The sequence below is a fragment of the Zerene cesonia genome, chromosome 26, assembly GCF_012273895.1.
Source record: "Zerene cesonia ecotype Mississippi chromosome 26, Zerene_cesonia_1.1, whole genome shotgun sequence".
In the NCBI taxonomy this organism is placed as follows: domain Eukaryota; kingdom Metazoa; phylum Arthropoda; class Insecta; order Lepidoptera; family Pieridae; genus Zerene; species Zerene cesonia.
The window spans coordinates 5,550,801-5,567,353 of record NC_052127.1 but is presented as its reverse complement, the minus strand read 5'-3'; the positions used below and the strand labels follow the sequence as shown (position 1 = coordinate 5,567,353).

General features: G+C 33.3%; 1 protein-coding gene across 3 annotated transcripts in view; it reads left to right on the top strand.

Annotated features, from left to right (window-relative positions):
- Positions 1-16,553, top strand: part of LOC119837046 — a 135,953-nt gene that overhangs the window by 34,662 nt on the left and 84,738 nt on the right. For 2 of the 3 annotated variants that reach the window (XM_038362536.1, XM_038362534.1), the window contains exon 2: positions 12,015-12,037. The exons of the other annotated variant lie outside the window; for it this stretch is intronic. The gene's annotated coding sequence lies outside the window, so the exon portion shown is untranslated. The remainder of the gene's footprint in view (positions 1-12,014; positions 12,038-16,553) is intronic. 3 annotated transcript variants of the gene reach the window in all.

Below are 16,553 nucleotides of genomic sequence, written 5' to 3'. Positions count from 1 at the left end.
AAAAATTGAACATCTCATTCCGTTTTATGGCATTGTGTTTTAGGAAAACAGGTGGTTCTAAACTTAGTGTTATAATTAATTAAATTAATTAATAAGTTTAATGTTAAATTATATGTGCTATCTATCCGTCTGCAGTTTGACTCGCGTAGTCGAAGGAAAACATAGACAGTTCCGGGTTTTAATGCATAGTTAGGTTAGGTACGAATGGACAGATTAACTTTCGATTTTATAATAAAGTTTTATAAATATAATAGCTGCGCACCGCGGTTTCACCCGCGTAAGTCCGTATCGCCTATATATTATTCCAATTGTGCAGCTGTCTACGTACCATATTCATTGCAACCGGTAGTTTTTGCGTGAAAGAGCAACAAACACATACACACACACATCCTTACAAACTTTCGCATTTATAATATTATATAGTAGTAGTTGTAGGATATAAAAATTTAAGCAAATCTGTTCTGAAAAACTATTTTATAATTTTAGCGTAATATTATGAAATAGTTTGGAGTCCACAATAATAATATATAATGCTGTATGCCTACACTAAATTTCACATACATTTTTATTTTATGTCATTACTAGCTGACCCGGGAAACGCTGTTCTGCCTTACTCTTATCAATTTGAGGTATGAAAAAAGTTGTTGGCCGATTCTTAGACATACCCATTATGCACACAAAATTTCATAGGAATCGGTCCAGCCGCTTGGAGGAGTTTGGTACCTAACTAACATCACGGGAATTTTATATATAAGAAAGATATGAATACTTAGGTACTGATACTATAAATGTAGAAGTATGTTTCTTTGTCTTTTTTCACGTTGTAACGCATTTTTTATACATGGTTAATTTGAAGATTTCTCAAAAAATACTTATTTTACGATCTTTTATTACTAAAATGTAAGACAAACTGTTTATATAAATAAATTGTAATTGCTATAAATTGCATATTTTAAAAATTTTCGAAGTTTATGTATGTAAGTATAAAATAAATAAACGGATAAATTGAAAAAAAAAATGTCCTCTCTCTGTCATAGATTAGAAAGAGACGTAACATACGCAGTGCAAATAGTATAGTGCTGTTCCTTTCTCACATTAACAGTTGAACAGAACCGCCATTTCTAAATCTACCAAATACCATCTAACATTTAAATTTCAATTGACTAGCCAAACTGAAACCGCAACGTTCTTACCGGCCCCAGATATTTAGGGTCAACTTGAAGTGCTTTGGCGAACAAATTGAATCAACCGACTGAAATACATAAATCGAAATGACAATCGTGCTTTGATTTCAGACTTTCTGAAGTTACGGAAGTATCAAGGGGCTGTCGCAGTTTGTTTTTATAAAATTTGTAATTCGACTTAATAGATTTCATTATTTATTATTGCGGTAGATATATGTATACAACTAAATCCTACTTCCTACTAATATTATAAATGGGAAAGTTTGTAGGGATGTTTGTGTGTTTGTTGCTCTTTCACGCAAAAACTGAACCGATTGCAATGACTTTTGGTACGTAGACAGCCGGACAACTGGAATAACATATAGGCAACTTTTTATCCCGATATTCCTACAGAATAAGGACTTACGCGGATGAAACCGCAGGGCGCAGCTAGTATAACATTATATATAAATGTAAAAGTTTACGACATTAGTTTGTATTCGTATAGTAATTATATACTCCTCTATATATAAGCTTGTTTTAAAATAATTTGCTTCGCAAAAATTACAAAAATAAAAAAATATACAAAAAATTGTACCATATGTCCATACCGTATGTGTAATATGTACTATATGTCCTTTAACTCACAATACTATAGTGTTCGAAACGTCGGGTAAATAATATAATGAATAAATCGCGTTTTAAATCCTCGTGTTAAAAAGTCTTTAATTTCACAATACTTTAGTTTTCTCAAAACAATATAGAAATAATTATTCAGCTAATTGATAACTATGTGTATCAACGAATTGTATCTGACAGACTATTTCTTATATTTTATGCACTAACATTTTTCCTAAAGGCGCTTTTTGTACATATTTCAGCGCATCAAATCGTCATAATTATAGAGAATTTGGTTACAAATAGAGAAATAGTAGAAGTACACAATAAAGCGTTGATTTGACGGGTAAAAAAAAGTCGTAAGGGGGGAGGGGGGTGGGGGGTTCCCGCCTTCGTGGTTAATACGAACAATTGTTCTTGAATCGAGTACTCAGTCGGTATAGCAATTACTGCAAACGAGGGAAAATTGTTTTTTTTTCTTCCTTTTTTATGACTCCATTGTCTCCGGCATTGCGTCTTTATTAGTTTTTTGAGATATTGAATTTTAATGCGGTCTGTTACGATTTAGGAATAGGTGTAGTCATACATATCAATTTTATATTGTAGTCGAGCACGCTTCCGCACGAATTGGGCTAGCTCGTACCGGGGAAGTACCACACCACACAGAAGACCGACGTGAAATAGCATACTGCTATGTTTCTCTTTTATGCCAAGGGAGCATTTAATCGGGATAAAAAGTATCCTATCACTTAAGTCATCTCATACCCTGTCTGTATACCATATTTCATTAATATCCTTCCAGTAGTTTCAGCGTAATTGACGGGCAAACATCCAAACATATAAACTTTCACATGTCACACATGGTTTTATAATTTCTAGCTCACTCCTAGTTCCCAAATAAAATATAGCTTATATCGCATTTTCTTGTGTTTGAAAAGCTTCTTGTGCTAACTTATATCGGTTAAAATAATGTAGCATTGTAACTGGTATAACGGTTTCAGTGCCTATAAATTCCAAACAAACACAAGTATAATCAAATATTCCTTCTTTACAATATGAGCGTCGCTCAAATGAAAAGTCGTTAAGTTTAAATTCCAATTTCCAAATGAATCGTGCAAAAACAAATTGTGCCTATTTTTAGGCCCGCGTATGCTATATTATGCTTTGTTAACATCCTTTTGTGACTCTGTCATTGTGAAGCGATGTTTAGTAACACAGCCCATTCATCTAACTTTAGAGATTTTCTTTGTTAGAAGACAATACAGAATGTTACATGAAATTGTGTGCAAGAGGGCGTATAAATTAGTTTGCGGGAGGGAATTTATTATACACCTGTTAATGCTATAATTGTAAGGTGATTTTAATTCTTGATGAGAATTAAATGTCGGAAAATAAAGTGCTGGAAATGTAGGTAGCGTATGGAGAAAACAAGAATTGATATATGAATTATATTAACATGCTAGAAATGTAGGTAAAGTATCCATACTTTAAAACAAGAACTACTAGATGAATTACGTTATCTTTCAATTAATTGTTATTAACATATAACATTCATGTTTTTATGTGATCTTTCCGTACTTTTTTATAACTTGTCGTGTTTACAGACATTTATTTAATAACTTATTTGTATTTACTGTAAATAGATGAAGTTAATTTATGTATATATTGGAATTATAGACCACTTTTAGCATGAACACATTTAGTAAGGATTCAAACCCGTGGGTTAAAAATATAATTTCTTTTAAACAAACTATATCGCCTTCAAATTGTCAAAAATAGACCAACTTTAAATGATACCACGCCGAATGCACCAAGTTTGTGTTAAATAAGAAAAAAATCAAAATCGTTTCACCCAGTCCAATGTTCTGAGTTATCAAACACAAAAAACACTCGCTTTGTGAACCTATTTTTTTTTTAATGTCGGTTGAAAATGAAATGTCTTTTAATTATTTTCTTAAAAGTTATAAGTATATTCAGATTACAAGCCCATGCTCAAATATTGCCAATGAGAAAATGAAATTTGCCCATAAATAGGTAGATATTATTGCACCGAATATAGACCTATAAAGATCAGACGGGGCGGGGAATTTAATTTAGGTATAAATGAAGCTTTAGACCGGCGACGTCTATTACCCTTCCGTGCTCTTCAATTAGCAGGATTCAATTAAACTGGGACTTGGGTGATAAGATGGTTTAATAGTGACGTCATCAACGTACATTACTGCGTGTTTTATTAGTGTGTACGCGTGTTCATTTCTTATACATTGCTCGCCGGTGCGGTTTGCATGTTACGAATGCTTAAAGTTTAAGCGTAATGTATCGCATTTTTGCAAGAACTTTGTTTGCTTCGTTTACTACACAAAATTTGGCGTCACATCGCGCCGTCATTTTAGTATTCTGACGCATGCTGAGTAGCTTTCTATCTGACGCGCTTATAGTGCGTGGTACGACACAATTCAACGTCTTATTGCGGCATCAGATTAGTGCTCTGACGCATGCTGAGTAGCTTTCTATCTGACGCGCTTATAGTGCGTGGTACGACACAATTCAACGTCTTATTGCGGCGTCAGATTAGTGCTCTGACGCGCAATAAGAACGGGCTATATCTGGCTCGGTGTTTAGCGCATAGTACTAGACAATTCGCTGTCATAGCGCATCGTCAGGCTAGTGCTCTGACGCGTGCTGACTAGTGTTTTATCTGACAAAGCCATAAGCGCATGGTACAACACAATTCGAAGGCACAGCGCTGAGCCAGGTAGGCGCTCTGACGAAGCCATTAGTTACCTACGTCAGGTGCAAGGGTGCATACTTGCGTATGTTTGTGCGTGTTTATAAACTATTCACGGACAACTGTCTAGACAGGCTTGGTATTTATTTGAGCTATCGTAAGTTCTGAGATTTACGGAATAAAAAACTGAATAAAATAAATATACGTATTATGAAAGTAAAAAATACGCTTTAATGATAGAATAATGAAGAAATTATTAGAAAAAAAAACTCATAAAATTTGTTTTTTTTTTTGTTATAGCAGGAAATTGAAGGTGAAGCTAATAAAAGAGTGTTCAAAAGCATATACAAGTTATTGAATAAAAATTCATCACGTTTTGTATAATTGTGGAAATGTTTTGATAACCGTCTCAGAAAAAACCCTGGGTGACTAAATTGCTTTCAATATTGGATTTATAATGTAAAAATTCATAATTTTTACATTATATGTTTAAAGTTTTATGTCGTTGTGATTTATTAAACTCGATTGATTTGTTTAATTTATTATGTCAGGTCTCATGGACGTATAATACTTATTATATAATTTTTCACAGCACTTGTGGATATTTATTTTGAATTCATGCTAATTCAATACAGAATTATAAACACGCGAATGAAAATGCCGTTTCATTTTAATCGCTTTTCAAGTAGGCACACTGCTTGTCACTCCATTTAACAAATTGATTTAACCTAGCAAGTCAATAGTTCAGCGTGTGTATACATACTAGTTTAAACACTCGGCAGTGGCCGGGTGATAAGGGGTAAAACAAAACTAAATTCTATACTAATGAGATACAGCTGAATGCGCTAGATATCAGATAATAATAATAAAAAAATAATATAATTTTGAAGATATTGTTTGTTTGAGAGCCCTAATCTTAGGAACTACTTGTTTGATTTGAATTTGTGTTGAATAGTACATTTATTGAGGGAGGCTATAAGGTTATATATAACACATCTATAAATATAGAATTAAAAAAATTAACAGTATAAAATGCTTTAATTTATATATATTCTACAACTAAATATAAAAATGTAGGTTTTATTAAGTGTACATCAAAATCTATTACTTTTATTCCATAAAATTTATCCTTATTTTACTGTTCATATAAAAACATTATATTTAATGTGGTAGTCAAGCACGCTTCGGCAGGAATTGGGCCAGCTCGCACCGGGGAAGTACCACACCCCCACAGAAGACCGGCGTGAAATAGCAATCTGCTGTGTTTCGTTCGGTACGTGGGGGAGCCGGAGGCCTATATCCTTATCCTTACCTTTCCCAGTCCTTTCCTTTATTCCACTCGCCAATACTTTCTTAAACCCTTCCCAAAAAGTAGGCAATCCATTTGTAAAGGCGTAAGGTCTGCAATTGACCTTATGCCTCTCTAAATGTTCATGGGCGATGGTAGCGCTTACCATCAGGCGACCCACCAGCTCCATTGCCGACTGCGACATAAAAAAAAAATGGAATCAATATTTGCTTAATATATCACACATAATTCAAAAACAGATGTTGATAATTATAATTATCACGTGATAAATAAACAAACTATCAGAAAATGATGGTCAGATTACATATATGTATACTAGCTGCGCCCCGCGGTTTTAAGTCCGTATCTCGTAGGAATAACGGAATAAAAAGCAAGCATTGCCTATATGTTATTCTGTTGTCCTGCTATATACGTACCAAATTTCATTGCATTCGGTTCAGTAGTTTTTGCGTGAAAGAGCAACAAACACACACATCCTTACAAACGATCGCATTTATAATACTAGTAGGATAGGATAGGATAGTAGGATAGGGTTAGTTATATTTTAAATAACCTTACATAATCCCTTCAAAATCAAACATCAATATCATGAACACATGGTCTAAAATTAATTGCAGAAATTCGATACTTTCTTTGAAGTACATGTCATTATAACCAAGGGTCGTGTACCTGTCCTGCCTTGTTAAAAATATCTCATAATGACGCGGGAATTTATTTTCGTATATTTTAGCGAAACATGAAGCTTATATATGTCAACGTGTGAAGTTGTTAAAATCGTTTTATTGTAATGTAACTGGCATGGTTGCAAACTGGATTTTTTTTTGTGTAGATACATCGTTTAACCGCCTCCTTGCTACAGTGGTTAACGCGTGAGCGTAGAACCGAGTGGTCCTGGGTTCGATTCCCGGTGGGGACGCAGAAAAAAAATGTCTCGGCCTGGCAGGACACAGAAGGCGCATCACCTACTTGCCCGTAAAGAGAATCAATCAGTGAAACAGGTTTCAATTATCTGTCCCATAACCCAAGTAGGGGACACGGGACTTCACTTATATATAGAAGGCCGATGTAGATACATCAGCCTTTTATGTATATACTAGCTTTCCGCCCCCGGCTTCGCTCGTAGGAAACCTTGACCAAAGCGGGGTGTTACAAAATTCTCGTTCCCGTCCGATTTCCGTGATGACTATCCTATGTCCTTTCTCGGGTCTCAAACTATCTTTGTACCTATTTTCAACAAAATCAGTTTATCGGTTCCTGAGTTATAATTAGTGTTATGTAATTATTTATAACACGACTTTCTTTTATATGCAGATTGTAGAGAAACATGACTCTGTTTTTATACAAAATAGCGTATAATAAACGACTCATTTAGCACTATAAAACTACATTGAATGCTTTTACACTTTTACTAAGGACTTAAGTTTATTTACTTAACTCTAATGAGGTCTGAGAACCCCGCTTCTAGAATAAATGTTATTAAAAATAATGACGTCACTACTTTGCGCGGGAAAGTATTGAATGAGCGATTCGCGGAGAGCAATTATAATTTGGACTGGTTGGCGCCCACTGCTGCGTCTGTGTTAAATTTCTTGTTGGCAACCCTAATTCCACAAGGATTATTGACTGACAGCCCTATATTGTTGTATACGAAATCATAAAAGAAATTCCTAGAGGGTTTATGGTTTGTGTTGAAATTTTTATTTATGATGAGGGGGGCAATAAGTATTAATTTATTTTTAACGCAAGTGGCTGTATCACTTATAAACTAATTATTTAATTTTATTTATAATATTGTTATTACTAATTATATGTACTACCATTACTATCATATCATTAATGAATATATAGAAGATGAAATTCCATAGATATTGTCGCTTAAGAACCACAGGACAAGTCTTTGGCATCATTGATATAATATATGTATATAGAATTAAAATGTACCATTGACATGGTTTTAAAACAGCAACTACATAGTTTCTTGCCGGCTCTTCTCTGTAGAAATTTTTTTCTGAACAGCTGGTAAATGTTGAAACTATGTTATGGCTACTTAAAGTGCTTCTATAAAAAGTGATGCTATAAGAAATCTAATTGAATAAACAAATGATTGAGTTTGAGTTGAGTTTGAGTTTCTGGGGGCGCCTCAGGCCGTCTGCCGCCTGCGTACCCACGTAACCCAGAGAGCAGTGGTCGGGAGCGCCGCAGAACAGCTCAGCTGAGCACCCACAGGCATCAGGTCTTCAGAATTAAGGGATTATTGTTTTTGGTGAAGTTAAAGATTGTTAATAGATAAGGCCCTTTGTAGATATAGTGAAGTCCCGTGTCCCTTAGTGGGCTATGGGGCAGATGATGTACATCCGTTTCACTGATCGATTTTCTTTAGGGACAAGTAGGTGATCAGCCTTCTGTGTCCTGCCAGACCGAGACATTTTTTTTTGTGCGTCCCCACCGGGAATTGCACCCAGGACCCCTCGGTTCGGTCAAGGTCAGGCGGTCCTTTGTAGATATTTGTAAATTTTTCCCTTGTCTAATCTATATCTATACTAAAGTTCTTTAAATTAATTCCATATTTATCAATATAAACTCGATATTTTAAATAACACAAACCTACTTTAAAATAATGATATTCAAAGATTACTTCCATTTATATTCGACATCAGTCATCAACAGAAATAAATTCGAATGGAAATATCGAGATTCAATTATTATAAATTAATTCCATTTATTCGTTCTAACTTCATATTAATCGATTGATTGGAAAGCATACGAGTAATTTGGTGGTATTGCGATTGGATTGTGATTCGAGATTACATAATGTATTTTATTCATATTACATTATAGCATATTTTCGCGTGTTGGATCGAATATAATAGAATGTTAAGAAATTATATCACGCAATGGGTTTAATATAGGAGTCTATTCCGATCGGAATTGCGTAATAATATAAGCAAGCTTATTTCATTAAAGACTTTAATTGATTTACACCTAATAAAATATAACCTAGGAGCTTTTAATGTTTGATCAACTGATGTCCGTGTTAAATGGCGATGTGTTATAAACCTTAAAAGTAGTCATTTACAAAATTAGATGAACAAACAAATAGAAAAGACAAACAGAAAAAATGTCTCGGAATTGCTGTTTCATTCAACGTGCTGTATAAAAATAACAAAATTACGTATGAAAATAGTTTATTTGATTACCAATTTCTACAAAATATGGAGTAGTGGAGACCTCCTAGAAAGTGTACGAAAAATCCTGTTCCTTCACTTAAAGCTATATGAAAATGTTAATAAACATATTTAAGTGTGGAGTATATGAATTTGTGTATGTGTGTTTCAGTGGTTGGACGCGAGTATAAAATAATTAAACGTCACAGAACAATTTCGTTATCATCAAAAACCGCATACAAGCAAGTACCATTTTTAACACAGCTACATAACATGTAACTCGGATAATGAGCGTTTCGGCTCCGCTATTAGCCGGTTCGCTGGGCGGATATCCGAGCGGATATTACCGTCTAGATCTGAGAAACCGGTTAAAGATTCGACAATGCACTGGAAGCATCGTGAGTAATGTTTAATTAGTGACCGTGAGATTTCGTTCTAGCCTTTTTGTTATAGTGAAAAATCGCCATTTATTTTTCTTTTATAATTTTCGTATGCCACAGATAACATAAGCTTATGCTTTCTTAGGCTTACCGCCTACTTGCCGTAATAGGAGGTGGTAAGTAAGTAGTAAATTAGAAAAAGTAGTAAGTATTATGAATCGTGAATGAGTTAATTTTTCAACTGATTTCAATCATCTTTTTTTTTATCAATTTGTCTTTATTTTTATTTGAAAGCTGCCTGTCATGTAGTCCATGTATTTGGGGTAATTCTGACAAGTTGAAGATGATTTAGTTTTTGCTAATGATGTAATAATTATTATTATTTACCTTCACAAATTATCGAAGCTCGAACCATGCCATTTTATGGTCAACCGCCAAAATACGTGTATAGTTTAAAAATCAGGCATCACACCGTATTTCTTCTTAACACAAATTAAGCCCAGTTTGTATTCGTTTTATTAAAATACAATAATTTTGCTATACTTTGAGATTCATAAATATTTATGTATTGCATCGATTGTTAAAGTAAGAACTTTTAATTAATCATAGCTCTGAAGTCTTTCGCTTCATTGCTTCGTAGTTACATTGAAGTTTTTATTGCAATGAAATAACTCTAAAATATTATCTGATTCTTACAAGAGGTCCATGAACTTTGTGATTGAGTCACAATCATACAGTTAAATATTATATATATATATATATATATATATATATATATATATATATATATATATATATATATATATATATATATATATATATATATACTTACTTCAATGCTAATAATATTAAAGCATCTTTTCGTGGCATTTTCATTGAACAACAACTTATGAATATCTCTGTCCATGCATTCTTATATCTGATATCATTTCATTTCTAAGCGACGATCGTAAAAGTACAGAGGTTATAATTTGTAGTGTATGCTTTATTGCTCACAGTAATTTTAGGTTATAATGGGGAAGATTTCATTAAATCCGTTGCAGTGGTGTAGATATAATTAACCATTTTAAAACGAACTGGCTTCGCTCTTGTAGTCAAAGGAAAACTTGCCTAGTTCACGTCTCTGTGGCATAAAAACTATCGTATATCCTGTCTTGAGTCTTAAACTAAATGTGTACCTAATGTCATCCAAATCAGATAAGTGGTTAAGGCGTGAAGAAGAAACTTACCTGATGTGGCTATGTTCCAGACTATTTAATGCGCACCTAACATGGATGCGACTAAGCTAGTCTGTATATTTACACGGCGGATACTAGTAGATTAGGTTAAAGCTTTTTGTTTATACTATAAGACTGACATGGTCAACGTTCACTCAAAGTTAATAGAAATAAAAACAGACAGTGAGACAGACTATAACTATAACTATAATAATTCATTTATTCTCTCATCACAAATGAGTATCTGTACAATATATTGTTAAATTTATTGCTTAATACTAACATTTGTGAGAGACTGGTGCCCGAGGTAAGTATGAAATACTTGTGTTACGGGTCACCAGGCCCCCAAGAATTTTACAGTTACATTTAAGATAACAATGAATAACGACCAGACTTTTGCATTTATTATATAACATATAATTTATGTATAATTTATGTAACATAATGAAACTTTTTAATCACAAACTTTTATAAATACTACAGTATTCGGTTCGCATTTACTCGAAAGCAACACCATGAAAAAATCAAAACTAAACACAAACTTGTAGGGAATTCACACGAATGTATTATTCAGAAATATAACAAAACACTTCAAAAGAATGTCGGAGACGTCAATCTATAACTCTCGTTACGACGGAAATTCGCTCTAGAAAAGATAACTCCTGTCAAAAATAATTGCTTTCCAAACTGTTTTTAGTGGATATCGCGGTAACGAGTGTCAGTGTATCCATTTATCGCTTACGAAATGCAATTTCATCAACATTTAATATTTCCACAATTACGGATATAAATTCTTAAATAATTCACAATCCAATCCGCTCAAGACAAGGGCACATTGACTTTAATTCGAACTTCTTATCCAGTTAGCATCTGGTACGTGATTTCAATTTTAATTGGTGGTTGCTAAACCGATGTTATCCGGGCGAAAATTGAAACCGGGAAAGTTTTACGAATATCCGTATGAAATTTGATATTTATTTTTATCAGTATAAGTATAGATAATAATTAAAGATTGCCTTATTTAAAAGGGAGTTTATTCCGATTCATATCGCGAAAAAATATTCAATACGTCATGTAAATGTTAATTCTTACTATGGTTTTAATATATCAGTGAGATTGGGAAGGCAAAAGAGCTCCGTCCGTTATAATTAAAAGTTTCGTATTTCATAAATTTTTAATACGTATTCTTTGTATTCTGTATCTACATTAATGTAAAGATAGGTAATATTTGAAAGTTTATAATGGATTGAAAGATGTGGTTATTTTATAAATTAGTTATCTTTGTAATAAATACCCGATAATAGAATATTAAAAACAGTTAACATATATGATATTTGTTGAATTATTAGTATGTTTTAGTTGTACTCGTATGTATTTACATTTTTTGTTTCTAAGTTGTACATAAGGTACTCAATAAGTGTGTTATTTGTTTCAGATGTGTGCTAGCTAGAATTTCTGGTTTGTATTTCTTACAATGTTATCATTGTATTTTAACGATAAACTGAAATCTATACTAACATTATAGAGCTAAGGAGTTTGTTTGTTTGTTTGATCCGACTAATCTCAGGAATTACAGTTCCGATTTAAAAATTTCTTTCAGTGTTAAATAGCCCATTTATTAAGGAAGGCTATAGTCTATATATGTACCACGGGCGAAGCCGGGGCGGACCGCTACTGATATATAAACATACTAAACATGTTTATTTTCAAACCACCTTGCGTCTCCAACGTTTCGGCTCTTACGCTACATAAACGAAACTCCCGTCTTTAAATAAAACTTTTTTGAATTTGTTTGAACAATAATATCGTTAAACAAACTTCCTGGCGCTTCGTCCACGTAAAGTTTGTATTTCACCCTAGCGTCCTGTTTCACGTTGTTTCTACACCTACGGCGATCGTCCCAGGGATACCTTTTCTTTTTTATAACCAGGAATCTTGTTACAAACCTAACCCTAGCTTATAAAGAATAAATGTCAGAAAAACAAAAAAGGTAGAAACGATTTAAAGTTCTTTTGTGTTTTATACGGGTGTATATTTATAATCTAGGGGAAAAAAGATAATCGTGAAGCCTTGTTTTCAGTCTATAAGACTTTAATTTGCATATTATTATTTATTATTCTGTAGTGATTTCATGCATGTCACTACTGGTTACAGTATACGATTCCATTCTATACTATACGTACATACTATTCCGGATCATAATCCTTTTGAAAAACAAACTTTCAACCGATGTCTCGATAACGAAGGGGGTTCTTAATTTTGTTGTATTTGCTGCTTTCATGTTAAATGTTTAAAGAATAGAAAAAAATCGATCGCGAGGCGGGATTCGAACCCGCGTTTCTTTGGCAAACCGTAGCAACGCCTAGCCTCTCGGCCACCCGTGATCCCGCCTCAGCAACGGAATTTCCTCATGATCGAATTTTTTCTATTTAAAAATCTCTCGTTTATGAAGCATGTCAATGCTATAAAAAAAAATAACACTCACGGATGCAGATGTTCAGCAAATGAACGTCATTCTTTTATGTTTAAATTTTTTTTTTCTTTAATATCTAATGGCTCGGTTACGAGATCTTTAAGCCAAGTCTTATTTTTGATAACAAATTTCTTTAATTTTATGTGTTTTTTACTGTAATAATGACTTATTTTTTCCCTAGATCGTTCCAACAGTGTTTTTTTTTATGTTTAATAGGTTATTGTCATATTAGAATTGGTGGTCACATTAAAAAAAAAAATGAATGTAGAAGAAGTGTAGAAAATAGTTAAATAAAATAAATAAAATTGTTCAGTAGTTTTCCCGTGAGAAACCGAGAAATGTCTTCTATATGAACTTTCAAACTTATTAAGTAAAACTTGATAAAATGCTGGAACTCAAACGTTATATTTCTTTGGTTTCGTTTTATAATTACTTAAGTTCAATTCAGAACTTCATGTAAACTTGCAGTGTTTAGATATTTTTTAAAGTACTATCGATTCGGAAAATCGATTATTCATTGAAAGAATCGATTTGGAGACAATTTGTGTACACACATGCACAAATGCGCTCACACAGATAATACACATATAAACATTTTAAATAATGAGTCACGTTATCAAGTCTTGAATATGTAATCACGCAAAATGAATTAACAATAATAAATTTTATCTTCAAGCTGCATAACGTGCTTTTGTATAAGATCTCGTTATATGTTAACCGTTTTTGTCTAAACGCTTACTATCATTGATTACCTGTTTACATTATTATGAAGCACTATGCGCCCCGCGGTTTCACCTGCGTAAGTCTGTATCCCGTAGGAATATTGGAATAAAAAGTTACCTATGTGTTATTCCAGTTGTCCAGCTATTTACGTACTAAATTTCATTGCAATCGGTTCAGTAGTTTTTGCGTGAAAGAGTTTCCAACATACACACATACACATACATCCATCCTCACAAACTTTCGCATTCATAACATTATTAGGATTATTCAATCAGACACAAGAGAAATCTATGAAACATCCACTAAAAACGGTGCGTAACTAGATTTATCCGGTTCAAGTTGGATCAGGGGCCGGTTAAAACCGCATTATCTCAAACAAGTCTTGAATCGAGCTTGAATTTTAAGTTATTGCCCTCCTCTAGAGGCTTTGGAGAATTTATTATGAGGAAATGGCATTTATTTGGTTTATTTATTGTTAGCTGAGTTACTGCTTTCAATGTTATGGATGGACAATGTAATGAAAATTTAAACTTATTGAAGAATGTGTAAATTTAGCTTTATGGCATTTAATAATTAACAATTGATTGATTACTAGTGTTTAATGCCATTGAAGATTAACAGTGGAACACGCTTCTTTTTACAGTAAGTCGATTAAAAAAGGTTAACTTATGTATAGATTAATGATGGAAAGATACTGAATTAGACACAGGACCGCCAGTTAATATTATAAACAGTAAACATATTTGCGTTTTTGTACGTGTCGGATAGCATTTGTGTTTTAATATTCCGTTGGATGAATAACTGTCAGTTAAAATACAGATGTCACTTTTCATAACTTGTCCAAATTCGTTTAGCTGTCGTATCTTATACAATATGGAATCACTTAGAAACGGCGCGCATTCGTACAGATTTTCCCTTGGTGTTCAAACGTTGATTATTCACTGTTCTGCCAAACTACCCTCACTTTGTTAATAGTCTTTGTGATTGGCTGATTTGTTATGAACTAGGCACTATCACTAGTGTAGAATTGCAGTACATTATTTTTAGGATCAAACTTATTTAACACAGCCATCTTTTGATTTTTAACATATGAACATTTGTAATGTTTTCATGCAAAAACTACTAGATCAATTTCAAAAATTAATTCACCGCATCTTCACTGAGTGACGCAGGCTATATATAGGTATATACTATGGGCGAAGCCGGTGCATACAACTAGTATTTCAGTATAGTGTGCTGTTTTGGGACAGTATTGTTCATGGCTTAAGAAGAAGATTCGAGAGCGAGAATAGCGCTCGAAAAAATGATGAATAAACGTAAAAATAATTATTTAGTTTGCTATATTTTACATTAGCTCATGCCCGCAGCGTCGCCCGCGTGGTCTTGTCATGGTCATGGTACAAACTTTCCCTATTCAATGCCCTTGGGAATTTATCAAAATCCTTCCTTAGCGGATGCCTAGGTCATAACATCTATCTGCATGTCAAATTTCAGTCCGATCCGTCGAGTGGTTTGGGCTGTGCGTCGATAGATCACTATGTCACTCAGTTAATCAGTCACCTTTGAGTTGTATTATATATATTTAGATGTTTTATACAGTGTTCAATGCTTTTCACATTAATTTCTCTCTACAAGTAAATATGGTATTAAAATAACTTTTCTAAATAAAAATATTTGTCTTAAGTCCTCTACTATAAAAGGGTAAAAAAGTATTTCATAAATTCAGTGTATCGCATATTTCCCAATTACGTTTAATTAAAAAAATATAAAAGAAAACGCCTTTACAGCGTGCAAAGCAAATGTTATGGAACATTAAATCAAAGTAATTGAAACCTTATCTTTATTGGAATTGGGTGTAATTTTGTGTGCGTGTTATTTAATGGGTTTGTTAACTTAACGTCTAAAGATTGGCTCTCAGAATTTTAATGTAGTGTAAGTGAGGGATGCTAAAATATCGATATTTTTAAATTAATCTCCAGATTTTCACACTTAAGCTTATAAAGCTGAAGAGTTTGTTTGTTTGAACGCACTAATCTCAGGTACTGGTCCGATTAGAAAAAGTCTTTCAGTTTTAGATTCATTTATTGAGGAAGGCTATAGACTATGGATGTACTACAGGCGAAGCCGGGGTGGATCGCTAGTAAATTATACGTTTAAAAATATACTTTCATATTTTTTATGAAGTTGTTAATAAACTGAATTTGAAACACAGATTTATTTAATTTTCATCAAATTAAAAGTCTTTAATTTTTGTTTTAACAAAGAGTTAAAACTGTGGAAATGTTTAAATAAATAAATAAAATATTGAAACGTGAAATCCCACAATATTTCCGACAACGTTTTCTGGTTTCGGATTTAACAAAGCATGGACTGTTGCAACTGAATAATGGTTTTGATTGGGCGAAAGATATGTTGTCGATCTGTTTTTGCGATGGCGGATACTGAGCTGGTGTTTCAGCTTTGGATTCGCAGAGGTAGCTATCTTTACGAAGCGCTGCGCGCTTGTTGGGGTAAGAAATAAGGAAAGGATTGACGAGAGGAAATAAGGAATTAACTGGAATTGTGAGGTAAAGGGAACGGGGTTACACTGTCGATGAACTTGTGTGTTTTAGTAGAAATAATAAAGTTACTTATATATATGTGTGTACTGGCTGTTGCCCGCTGCTTCATCCGAGTGGCGCGGTCAAAATAAATTATTTTATCCCCTTGGGGTTGGAATTTATCAAAAATTTTTTTTTTAACGATGCTTACGTCATAACATCTATCTGCATACCAAAT